The 13,008-nt window shown below is 37.2% G+C and overlaps 1 protein-coding gene across 3 annotated transcripts in view; it reads right to left on the bottom strand.

Moving 5' to 3' along the window:
* CELF2 (CUGBP Elav-like family member 2) overlaps positions 1-13,008 on the bottom strand; it is a 374,712-nt gene that overhangs the window by 290,012 nt on the left and 71,692 nt on the right. The gene's annotated exons all lie outside the window — the stretch shown is intronic.

Genomic DNA, 13,008 nt, shown 5'->3' on the forward strand with positions numbered 1-13,008 from the left:
TGGGATGAGATGAGAACAGAGATGTAGGTTTTTAGAGAACTTTAAAACAATTATAGGTTTTTACCATGGGAGGTTCTGTTTGACTAGATCAGAGCACTTGCTTCCTTCTTACGTGCCTGGAATTGAAGCTCTCTCTGAAAGAGCTTGCTAACACTACTCCATGCTTTCCATTACCATTTTTTTAAAAAAATGCTTTAAGATAGTTTCTAGATATATTAAAGCCTTACTGATGAAATCTGAAATATAATTTACATATCTAAGTCATATTTGCATTCAATAACAAGACAGCTTTCCAGTACGGAGCAAGCCAGCAACAGGCCCTTTACTAGCATCTTGCTGAATTTCCCTGGCTGCAAGAATTTATCTCAAATTCAAAAGGCTGCAAATTTAGCTAAAGGAAAGGAGATAGTGATATCATCAATGATAGGTATCTTTGCCAAATTTAGCCTGATGGGTACACATTTTAACATGTGTACGTTGTTCAAACACCACTTGGTATATCTTCAGGAGCTTTACAAGAGACACAAGGTTATTTTTTTAATTTAATGTTTGGGGGTTTTTTCCATTAAAAAGAAGGGGAGAAATTGTTCATACCCTTCTTACAAATAAAGCAGAAAGTGAGCATCTGCACACTTCCCTGAGGGATTTTTCATTGTAAAAATCATATCTCAGTTATCAAGTCTTAGAACCATAAAACACATATGGGATACCTGACAAAAGCCTTTTTTTTCCAATCAGGAAATACCAGTAAGAAAGACTGGTGACTGGAGCAGTTGGGTTTTTTTAAGCATATTTTGAGAACTTCTGAATATAAGGAAGACTGAAAAACATAGTGAGAGAAGCAAAACATGTCTGATGCATCTGTGAGAAGCAGCCCACTTGTGAGTGTTGGACAGGCAGCACTGGGAACAAGAAATTCATGTTCAATCCCAAGCACAATTACCGAGTGAGCAGAGAATGGACTGAGACAGCCCTAAGGAAAAAAACTTGGGGATGGTAGTTCAGGAGAAGCTCAACATAAGCTGGCAACATGTGCCTGCAGTCCAGAAAGCCAAACACCCCCTGGGCTACTTCAAACGAAGTGTGGCCTAGAGGTCAAGGAGGATACCTCTCTGCTCTTGTAAGACCCCACTTGGAGTACTGTGGCCAGTTCTGGAGCCCCAACACAAGAAGGAGATAGAGTTGGTGGGGCAAGACCAGAGAAGGACCACAAAGATCACCAGAGGGTCAGCCTGAAGAAGGGAAGTCTCCAAGGAGAAGTTACAGCAGCTTCCATTACCTGGAGAGGTTACAGGAAAGCTGGGACAGGACCTTTTACAAGGCCATGTAATGAATGGATTTAAGCAGAGAGTGGGTAGATTTGGGTTAGATATTAGGAAGAAATTCTTTACTGTGAGGTTGGTCAGACACTGGCACAGGTTGCTCAGAGAAATTGTGGCTGCCCCATCCCTGGAAGTGTTCAAGGCCAGGTTGGATGGGACTTGGAGCAACCAGATCTAGTGGGAGGTGTCCTTGGTCATTCAGGGGGGGTTAAGACTACATGATCTTTAAGGTCCCTCCCAACCAATACCATTCCATGATTTTTTTGTTTTGTTTTGTGTGTTTTTTCGCTTTGGACAGATTGATTTTTCTTATGTTAGACTTGATGCTTCACTGTAAGAGCTGTACAGACATAAAACCTATAAGCCTATAGAAGGTCAGATGAGAATGGATTTGATGTGTGCAGAACACAGGGAAATGAGAGGGAGCGGGGAGCTTGGGGCTATTACTTATTTATTAGTAATCCTTATTTCCTTATTTATTGTTTTTGTGAACTCAAACCATAAACCTTTAAATCAGTGCCTTGTCTCACAGAATGAAGTTAATCCAAACTGAATTTACAGAAGGGAATTTTCTATTATCATCATTTTAGTCCACCCAAAGAAAGCTTCTCAGCTGAAAGTCAGAAAGAAGAAAACCGGACATACGTATCTCTTGAAAAGGTAGAATATCAGGAGTTATAAAAGCTCTAAAAACCATAGAAAACAAGGATGTAACTCATCATCTTACTGGTGTGAAAAGAGTTTTGGCTATAGACTGAGATTTTCCAGCAGGTATTTCTTGCCATTTCTGCTTCTTGACCTTGCCAGCCTGTCTTTCAAAGCAGCTGCCAGATAATACCAGATGAAGAGATGAACCATTTACTTCCCCTGAACAACAACTCTTATGCTGCTGTAAAATAAACAACTCCTGTCACATGTTTTCTATTATCCAGCACCCACTAACAAGACCCTACAGCATTCTACAAGTTAATAAAATATAATCTAGTTAGGATCAAAATTTCAAAACCTGCATTAGAATAGCAAGCCAAACCTGAATGCCAGATTCTCAACATCTGCCTGAGCTGTGAATTTTTTCAAATGGGTGAATATCTAAAAATGTCTGTTACGTCCCTGGCACTGAGAGGCAAATTCATCACAGGAATTTATTTCCCATTTATATCACATTACCTGATAGAGCTGCTGAAGAAAGTCAATCACTCACAAGATAAAATGGAAGGCAGAAAAAATGAGGCAGTCTCTCACTGCCTTGCTCTAAATATACACTACTACAAGCAAGTACAACTGAAAACATTTTTCTCTATCCTTAAAGTAACTTTTTTTTTTTTTTCTTTTTTGTTTTTTAATCACCCCAAGAATGTGCCATTCATCAGACTCACTGTTTTTACAGGAAAACTTCAAGCAATCAATCTAAAACCCTTGTATTATGTCTTAGAGGTTCAGAGACTGGAGAAGTATAGGGGTTGTGGCACGAGTTCATGCATAGCTCAGCCAAATCAATATCCCCTTTAAACCACATCACTCTTTTTCACCTTGCAACTTTTGAAATAGAAGATAGAGTTCCTGCTTTAAATGAATATTTTTCTTGTGTGATTTATTTCTCCATTTCTACACGTGCAGTATTATTATCCTGAGGGATACTCTGTTTTTTTTCCTTTTTCCAGCTACTGAACTGTTATTTCCATAGGCATTCTCCCTAACAGAGAGGTAAAACATCACTACTGCATCATTTCTATAAAAGTAAGTTATTATGAAATGCCAATTAAAAGTTTCTGTACTGTCCCCTCTTAGTGAAGAGAACACTTTCTTTGGAAGTAGGAGGTAGCAGTTGGAAACACAACTCTGGACAAAATTATGCAGCTCCTCTGAAGAATAAGCCAGGGGAAGGGGAAATTAATCAATAAATAAAGTAGCTTCATCATCAATAATTTTCTGAAGTTTTAAAGCAGTTGGAATATTTACAGGTAGTATGCCAACTTTCTTTTGTTGCCACCTTCTTCCTCTGGTTCCATGATTTTCTGCTGATGCCAGGGCTGGCGGATGCACTGAGTCCAGAGCTCCTCTGGGGTCAGAGGTGCAATATCTGTTCTGTTATTAGAGAAATTACTCAGTGCAATTTCACAGTTCAGCAAAACAGACTTATTTCTTGTATGCACTGTGTGCACATGCCTTAAAAAGCACAAAGTTTTTCTACTTCTGCTCCTTCATGGAAACATCCATCTTTTGCAGCTTTAGAAATGTTAGCGAGCATGGTTTCTTTTCCTACTTAACTTTAATAAGGAATTACTACCTTGCATATAATCAGGTTTCTAAAGGACTAGATCTCCCTCTCAGCTATAAATTCAGAAACAAACAAGTGAACTCTATGCTTTAGGTAAAAATTGAAGAAAGTAACAGGTGGCGTTTTAGTAACATGATTACTTTTATCATTACATTCTGCATATTCAGTGTTAGCAGCAACCATCTCCTCTTGTGAATGACTTTCCAAATTCAATTGCTTTATTCAAGTTCTCTGTTTATTTCTGCAGGGACAGGACTGCAGAAAAGCAATGCTATTTCTGCAATATTTTATTTTGTTTACTCTCAATGAAAATGAGAAGGTCCTTTTTACAGCTGCACAGCCTGTAATGTCAGCTCCAAGCAATCAGCTAAAAAAAAAAAACAAAAAAACAAAAAAACCCACAGTCACTTTGCAGGTTTAAAATAAAATTAAAAAAAAAAAAAAGAAAAAGAAAAGGAAAAAGAAGAAATCAATTCATGTTGTCACAGTCTATCTAGAGTCATATTGTCCCCAGCCATTGATACAGAATGAGAACATCTGGGGATTCAATTACTCATGACATGAATAATAATATTTCATTTTAGTTAAATAAAACTTAGTTGCAGAAGCTCCTGCTTGCTTCACCATGTGATCCTGGAATGATAACAGCAACTGAGACAAGCCACAGTCTCTTTGGCATCCCTGAACACAACAGTTGCAGGTTGCACCTGCAACCCAAACAGATAATCTTTAAAGAAAAAAAAATTTTTAACATCTATTTAAAGATGGGTTCCTGAGCTCCAAGCCCTAGCAGTTCTCTTAAATGTCACAGCCACATTTTAAGAACTTGAATTAACAGCCTGGTTCAGAAGAGTAACACTTATCCTTTGAACCAAGGTCACTGGCACCTGTACTTGTCCAGCACTTTTGATTAACTCAAACCATGGATCTAAATTGTAATGGGCTCTTATTTAAGACTTGCACATTGTGATTCTCAGTTCAAGACAATGCTACCCAAATTTCTATGTGTATATTCTTTCTTAACCAAGCAGAGCTGTCAGTATTATTGAGAAAGTTGAGATCAAATCAGATGATATTCATTTTACAGCAATGAGTAAGCAGCAACACTCATGCTAAAATTGCACTGATTTGTGCCATCGCTTTAATATCAGCAGGGTTATTCTCCAAAATTAAGCATGTGAACCTTTGTGAGATGAGTGACAAATTTCAGAAGCAAAATCAGAAAAGGCTGAAAGTCAGCTCTCTATTGTGTGGGTCTCTGTTAGGTGAGGCTTGGCATCTTGTTTTCCCTCATTCTTTCTTCACGGGCATTCACTGAAGTTGGATTGTGGCAAACAGAGGTGATTTGCACCCACCCTACATCATGGTTTTGCTGAGGCTTAAAAAGTTCCCTGCAGAAAAGAGTGTGAAAGCTCAATAAAGAAATAAATAAAGAATCCAAGGGTCTAAGTGAAAAATATTTTGCATTATAGCCCAGCTAGGAGAAGCACCATGCTGGCACTTTGCTGTTGTGGAAGTGCTGCGTAGGGCACAACTTGCAAAATATATTGGGAGAACATACACAGAAAGTGGGGTAGGTCCTTGGTGGCTCCAAACCTGCAAAACATCATCACTAGTAAGAGAGTTATAGCTCCATTGTGCTCTAAACATGTGAGTTTGGGGCTCACAGGCTGCTTCTGCTGACCACAGAAAAACTTGAGGGGTTACCTGCTTCTAATGGAAAGGCACAGATGGGAAAATTCACGTCACCTCATAGGAGAAGTCTCAAGTCAGCACCCTCAAAAAATAAAAAACAGTCACCAATTGCTGCTTGCAGGTCTCATATCTGGCTTTATGTAACTATCCAGTCCCACTGTGATCATTGCCTTTTAAAAATCTGTAGTGTTTATAGACTCCAATAAAAATGTTTTTAATATAATGTAGACGAAGTATAAACTGTTAACTTTGAACACCGGGGAATGTGTTAGGCTCTTGGGTTGTTGTTTTGGTTTTTTGGGGTTTTTTAAACCTTTGTAAATAATTTACTAAGAATTGTCTAAGATCTGCATGTAATTCATGGCAAATTTTTTTGAGTCAAACAGTTGCAATTTGTGTAAATATTACAATAGCTATCATTTCATTTAAAAAGTGATGCTCAGAAGGCAGAGTGCATTGAACAGAGCATTCAGTGGGAGTTTTTGCTGTCCAAGGAGTCTCTGTGTGGGTTTCCTGACATTGTCCCATCCATGTCTCTTACCACTGCTCTACTGGGACTTATGGTAAGGATGACACAAAAAACCCTGTGTATCAGGAGTTCACTTCTAACTGTCTATAAAACATATGAAATATGATAAACACCTTGCCTGTAGTGTAGCAAAGGTACTAAGAGGAAACTTCTCAACTCTGCCATGTTAACAAAGGTCTCTTTGACTTCAGTTGCTGTGCTGCTTCTCCAGAAGCAGATACATTTACACCTTCCCCACCACCAGGTGCAAATTTATACCTCAAGTTATTCCCACAAGTTTAATCCTTTGCACTGACTTTCTAAATAATGTTCTCATTATCTTCAGTGGTAAAACAACACATAAGAAAAGGATACACACAAGCTACTAACATGGAGCACAAATATTTCAGCTGAGCTGGGAAATACAGTGATGGGGAGGAAAGGCTTTGTATTCTAAGCTGGTTTTCTTGCTCTTTCTTACATTGCAATGGCCTCTCAAAACCCACCTGTAATGATCTCATTTGCTCTATCTTCATTCCATCTGCTGTTCAAAGGCTCATTTTTTGAGCCAATCCAAGAAATACCATTTCTGTGGCAGTCAAATGTTCTCCCCAGACCAGTGTAAATTTAACTTAAACCAGTAAGATATTGCAGTGCTATTAAGTGGAACAGATAATGAACCTGAATAACTGCTCCATCTTATTAGTGTAGCCCTCATATACCACCAGTCTTTCTTCAAGCCCTGCTGCTTAGCATTCATACTGCCTGATTTCAGACTAAAATTAGATTATTGGAATGCGTGTTTTTTACAAGAGGTCTTTTATTTGCTCCATAAAGTATTTAGCACTCTTTAGGCACTGTATAAATAAAAATAATCACGATCTTGGAATTCACCTTCAGGAATGGAAATGAAGAGATCCGAATCCTTTTATTTCTGCTGTACATTATCCTCATTGGGCACGTTTGGATGACAATGCTTTGTAAGATGAGTTAAAAAGATGCTTGGAAGTCTGGTAAAGGTGAGTAAGAGAAAAAAACCAAGGGAATATCTCCCTACTTTTAGAGTTTTACAATAGGGAATAAAAATAAAACCTGAACCAGACTTCTAAGATAAAGGTCTGCTGTTAAAATCATTAGTGTCCATAAGAGATGCTAACAACTGCTGGTGAAAAATGGTTGTGGGTTCAAAACCTGTCACAGAGTAAAATCACTTATACTCATTTTAAGATTCAAAGGCTGTGTCTAACTAGGAGCTCTTTCAAGACTGTGATCGGTGATTCCTGAGGACTCTGCACTGTGAAAAGAGTTACTGCCTGCTGGGTCAGAGCCATATCAAGTCCAACAATAATTTTTGTCTGACTTTCCCCCCCTCCTTTTCAGGGTCTATATTTAGGACTTAAGCACCAAATATTGAAAGTTTTTTTTGAGGTTAAGCATGCCAATGTCCTCAAAACTCCAGTAGGCATCGGCTTACATCATTTGACACTTTTAACACTTATAAAACTCAGGCTCACCTTAAATTAAAGCTATCATTCAGTGAAACATCCAGTCCATGCTATTTCCCCAGGCTCCACTTGCAGGCAATGGAGAAATAAACACAGTTCCCCAAGGTTATTCAACCTGTCCTGATATAAGGCACCTCATTCACTTCATTTCTTCCTTGTTCTTTAGACTGAGGACTTTTGTGGTAGTTATATTTAGGCAATATGAATCCTGCCATTGGTATCCTAGTAATTTTTTAATGCAAGTCATCAGTAAGCACATATGGATAATCACCTCTGTGCTCCTTAGGCTCCTCTTAAGATTTCAAAAATATCTCTTCAGAAAGGGATCAGATTGCACATAAGTGAGTTTTAAGAGGAACATTAACTGTAGAAAACATATTTCAAAATGGATGTGAAAAAAATTAAAATTTTGACAGCTACTAGAAGGAATAGCTCCATCTCCCATTTTATAGATGTTGAAGCTTTACTCAGAAAAAAATAAAAATCAGAATAGGTCAGAGACAACTTGTGTATTATTTCCTCAAAATAACCCAGATTCACTTACAATACCATCAAACCCATTATTATACCAAGCAATTACTGTAATTTATATTACAACATCTCAGAAAGACCAAACGACAACAGGGCCTTCCTGTACAGCACACACAATGGGTAAAAGGCTGTTCTGCTTGCAGTACAGAAAAATAGCTCAAAGGTTAGATGAAAGAAAACAGTATTTAGGAATGAAAATCTGAGGCATACAGAAAGGTCAAATGTAAGATTTTTTTTTTTCCTTTCTTTTCTTTTAGGGGAGCGATTAGTTAAATTCAAATCTAAATTTAGAATAATTATTTTCTTCAGAAAATGGCATGCATCCAAATTATGGAGAGCCTGCTCTTTAAGATAGTTGGCTTGACAGCATTTAAATATTGAGGGCTGGAATAATGTGGTTTCAGAAAAAGATACAAGATGATATCATTTCCAAAGACTAACTCTGGGTAGCTGCATATAGTTTGACATTCAAGAGATTTTAATGTCATCAGCTACCACTGCCTGCCACCCAGGATGAACAACATTTTCTTGACCTATTATTTATATGCCACTAAATGGAAGTGAGTTTGAGAAAGGATTTGGAGGTGGTAATAGGAACTTCTCCATTAGAAGAGAGAGTCACAAGTGGACTATGACAAATTCCTGCTTTATTTAAGGGAGAATAAATCTTCAATAAATTTTATACCAAGTTGAGGGAAATTCTGCCATATATTGGCAGAGACATGTATGGTGTAAGTGGATGAGTGTTCAAGCCTGACATGACTGGCAAAGCAGCACGGGTGACATCCCCAGCACATAAAACATGGGGGGGTAAAGGTACAACCTGGTGTTCTCTGAGTGAGAGAAATTGCTTGACAGAAGATCTGAGAGGGGACCAGAAAAGCAAATAAGGAGGCTAATCCCAGCTCCCATGGTCTATGCAAAACCAATGAAGACAGCAATTCAGATGTCAAGCAGGTCTTTAGTCCATGCCCCTATTGCTGCCGGGAAAAAATCCTTTTCATTTTATAGTAATTAAAATGCTCGTAGATGTTTTATTAACTCGCTCTACAGAGTCACACAGATTTTATAATTCATCTAGGCACTTATAAATAGTTACTTGGGTTAGGCTGTCAAGACAGAAATTATTCAAAACCTTGTGTACTTAGCTCCTTGGAAGACATATCATTCCCTAACACAATGGTATTAGAAAGACTGCTGACAGTTAGTGATCAAGAGATTTCATTTTGCTTGTCATGTGGTGGGTTGTCAAGTCTTTTCCCCTTAGATAAAAGCTTAGTTGCATTAGATTTAAATAATGGTGAAGTTGCAGGTTAACATTTTTCAAAAGTACTAAAGTGACTTCATTACTTAAATTCTATTTTCAAAACGCTGTAGACACACAAGAATAGCAGTCTCTGCAGCAAATGAAACTTAGACATTATTAAAGAAATTTGGGTAAAGGTGGGGAACAAAAACCCTAACCCAAGAGGGCTTAAGATTTGTACCGTCTCCAGACCAATGGCTTAAAACACATAAAATTTGCAAATTATTACAACTCTAAGACAAGCTAAAGATTTCATTTTCTACTTGGAACACACTTGATTCTTTTTCACATCAATGTATCCATGCCATTATACATTATTGCAGATTTCCTCCCACCCACCCGAAAAAAATTCTAAATGACAGCTTTAAAATGGCCTTTACCTCAAAATACAGGTTTTGCTGGATTTTGCTTAAGACTTAAGCAAAACTGACTTAGAAATATGACTTAAGCAATAATGCAAATTATTCTAATGAATTTTTTTTAACACTAAATGAGAAGACCTTTGAGGAGGAATCGACCATTTAAATTTTCTCCCCCCCTCCTAAATGAAATGTAAAATTGAGAGACAATACAAAAGTGGGAAAGCAGCCTAAATTTTACTTCTGTTATCTTTACTAACCTAGTATTAAGCAAATAAATAATCCATGTGGTTAGTCTATATTTAAAATATTTGTTCTTCTTTAAATATAAAATAACTTTCACAGAAACAAACAGAAGTGGCTAGAGACTGAAATCATTTCTTTGATATTGAAGCTGAGCATTTTCTCATTTAAGCTCCAAACATCATCTCCCTGGTGCCCATAGGGCTTTGCACTGTGCTAGAGCACATTTACTGCTCCCCTCGATCACTTAGCTCGTTATGAAAGGGTGGCTGCAAGCTTAGGTACACCAAGGAGCTTATCTCCATTCATTAATTGTTCTGTATCAAGTTTAATCAGTGTATTTCTCAAGTGAAGCTATATTCCTTCTAATACTTTTATTTTGGTCTGTTATCACAGGTACTATCTATGCAATGTTGAGAACAAATACAGTTTGAAATAGGGCTGCCACAGCAGCTACAGAACAGCTAAAAGGAAAAAAAAAAATAGGCCAGACCTTTATTAAATTTTAAAGTATGCCTTTGCTACACTCTTGTAAAGATCCAAATAGGGTATTCAAATCTCTGGAGATCACCAGTATAATTTCTTTATCATGTTCCATTTAAAATTTAATTATGTAGTCTACAACAAGAAGTATCTGAGTACTCTAAATAGGTCATGCAATGAACAACTTAATATTATTATAAAGTTTTCCTTGTGAAGATCTGTTCTTTGATGTGCTGTTGCAGACAGAAAGCCTTTCTTCGAACAAAAACAATGTACATTCATAGATAGAATAATGTCATTTAATATAAAAATTTTAAAGCTTCTTTATCATATTTTTAGTTTAAATTTTTGGTTCCTTCTCTAGCCTGAGCTTCTCAAAATCACCAGAAATCACAGGTAAATTAGAACTGACACAATATAATTGTGCTGAATATTTTAATAACTTTTTAATACCTTCCTTTTAATTCAGAAGGGAGATTTTTCTCATTAATGATTTTTTCTTTTTTGTTTTCTTTTTTTATAAATGACAACCAAGAATTAGTGCCACCAGTTACTAAACCTTTCTGACATTCAGATAAACTACCCCAAGTAGGCACATCTGCTCACACTTACATTGCTTGCAGCAAAACCCCTTTCACCAGGTTTACAAATGCTTGGAAAGGATTTGATTAATCCTGACCACAAATGTACCCACAAGTCATTATTGCCCTGGGAAGAGGCATCATGTTTGCCTGCACAAATGAGAGTCAGATTACCAGGATTACAGAGTGATTTTCCTGACCCATTGGACAAAATACAACAGGCACAGGGACTATGGGAAAGTGGTTTTTAGCTGCAGCATTTTAAGGTGCAGCACCTAGAATTTTACAAGCTATGATGAAATTGCAGGGTGAGGATGGAAGAAGATGTGGTATTGGTGGGGAAATGAGACAGTTGCACTGTAATGAATTAATAATGACAAAATGATTCACTTGGAATTTGAAAGAACAACAGAAACTAATAGATTAATACATGACAACATGAGATTAAAAACCCCAAGGAACTGCTTGTTTAGAGAAATGCAGGAATAGGTGAACCCCTGAGAAAGGTGGAGGACCAGACAACCTGCACACAGCTGTAAACATTTTTCTTAAATCAAGACAAGATCATTGGTTTTAATATTTATAACACAATTACAATGCACTGTGCACATTGTTTTCATAATCTGATTTTTACTTGCAACATGTTGCCACAACTGAAATTAGAGCCTTACAGTAATAATTCAAAAAACACATTTCAGCAATCATTAATGGCAAGTATGAAGCCAGGCGTTTATTGAAGGATCTATACCTTTAATTTAAAATGGAATTCATCTCTGCAGTACAAGAACTTCATGTTCCCAGTATATTAATCATATAATAACTAACCAATTAGAGCCATGCAGCCAAACTGAAAATATTTTAGCACTAAACGCAGTGAAAGATACAGATGATCAGTGTTATTGATATTCCTAATCAAGAAGACAGCTATTCCATTGAATTAATTTTATTTTTTAAATTATTTTCTTTTTTTATATATTAAGATTTGTAATTTTTTTGCAGTGAAGATGAATGAAATCTTCTAGATTTCAGGTAGGCCTGATAATTGGTCAGCACTTTGACCACTTGGCAAAATTTCACCAATATATCTGCTTGTGTAACTGATATCAAGTGATGGTAACTCATAAGAGAAAAGGTATTTGATAAATGAACAACTGATATAAATTACACAGGCTTGTACCCACAAAACAAGGTGACACATTAAAAAGGGGAAAAAACATCATATATCATACACCATACATATACATTTCTAAAGCTGAACAAGAGCCAATACAACTAATATAGACAACATGCACCATTAAAAAAAAAAAAAAAAAAAAAAAAAGACATTTTCTCTCTTCCTTAGAAACAGAAATAACCTGTATGTATTATCATGCTTAAAGAGAACTGATTTTGTTGTTGAGATTTCCTTTTTAACGTTACCTATTACATGAACTACAGTACTGGTAACTATCACAGGATAACATAAACCCCCGAAAACCATTATCTCATTAAAACCTCCTGCACCTCAGAGGAGCAAAACTGGTGGAAGAAGATTCAGCAGGACCAAGAGCACTGGTTTTTTTTGCTCACCAGGCATCTCTGCAAAGTGACAGGTTACCATATCAGATTTTTTTGTTTCCCTTCTCTCCACCCTTTTCCCTTTATGCATGATTACAGCATTTTATTGCATCCTCTGACAGTATGTAGGCAGGTCTCTCTTCAAAAAACTCTATCACAGCTTGGGAGTCTTGTCTAGTTCTATTATTTCTTGAAAAGCTTTCTCAGCATAGAAGAATTCAGTCTAAGATACTTTCCTGCTTTCCAAATGAAAATGTCTTAAGATCAGTGTTTTTTCCTCCTGCCTCCCAGTTTCCCTCCCTTCATCCCTTCATCCCCCAGGTGAAATTTAAAGCAAAAGCCAAACTACCTGCAATGGGTGTAATTGCACAGCTGGAAGAAAGCCACATCTGGGATTTTTTCTCATCAGGTGCACAACAGTGCTGAGCCTCAAAGCAACTTCACCGTGTGGCTTTTAAGTTGTGTAGTCTTGGCTGTGCCAGTATTTCAGAGTCATTTGCCTGCCTATGGCATACAGTGTGTTCTCTGCACCTCCAGCTCTCCACATCCCAGCAGTTTTCCTTAGGGAAAGGATCATGTTCTGGCTCAAAAGGCTGTGCACCTTTCAGCACCTTTCAGACACTGACACACAAATGCAGTA

Source organism: Heliangelus exortis, chromosome 1 (genome assembly GCF_036169615.1).
Source record: "Heliangelus exortis chromosome 1, bHelExo1.hap1, whole genome shotgun sequence".
Taxonomy (NCBI): domain Eukaryota; kingdom Metazoa; phylum Chordata; class Aves; order Apodiformes; family Trochilidae; genus Heliangelus; species Heliangelus exortis.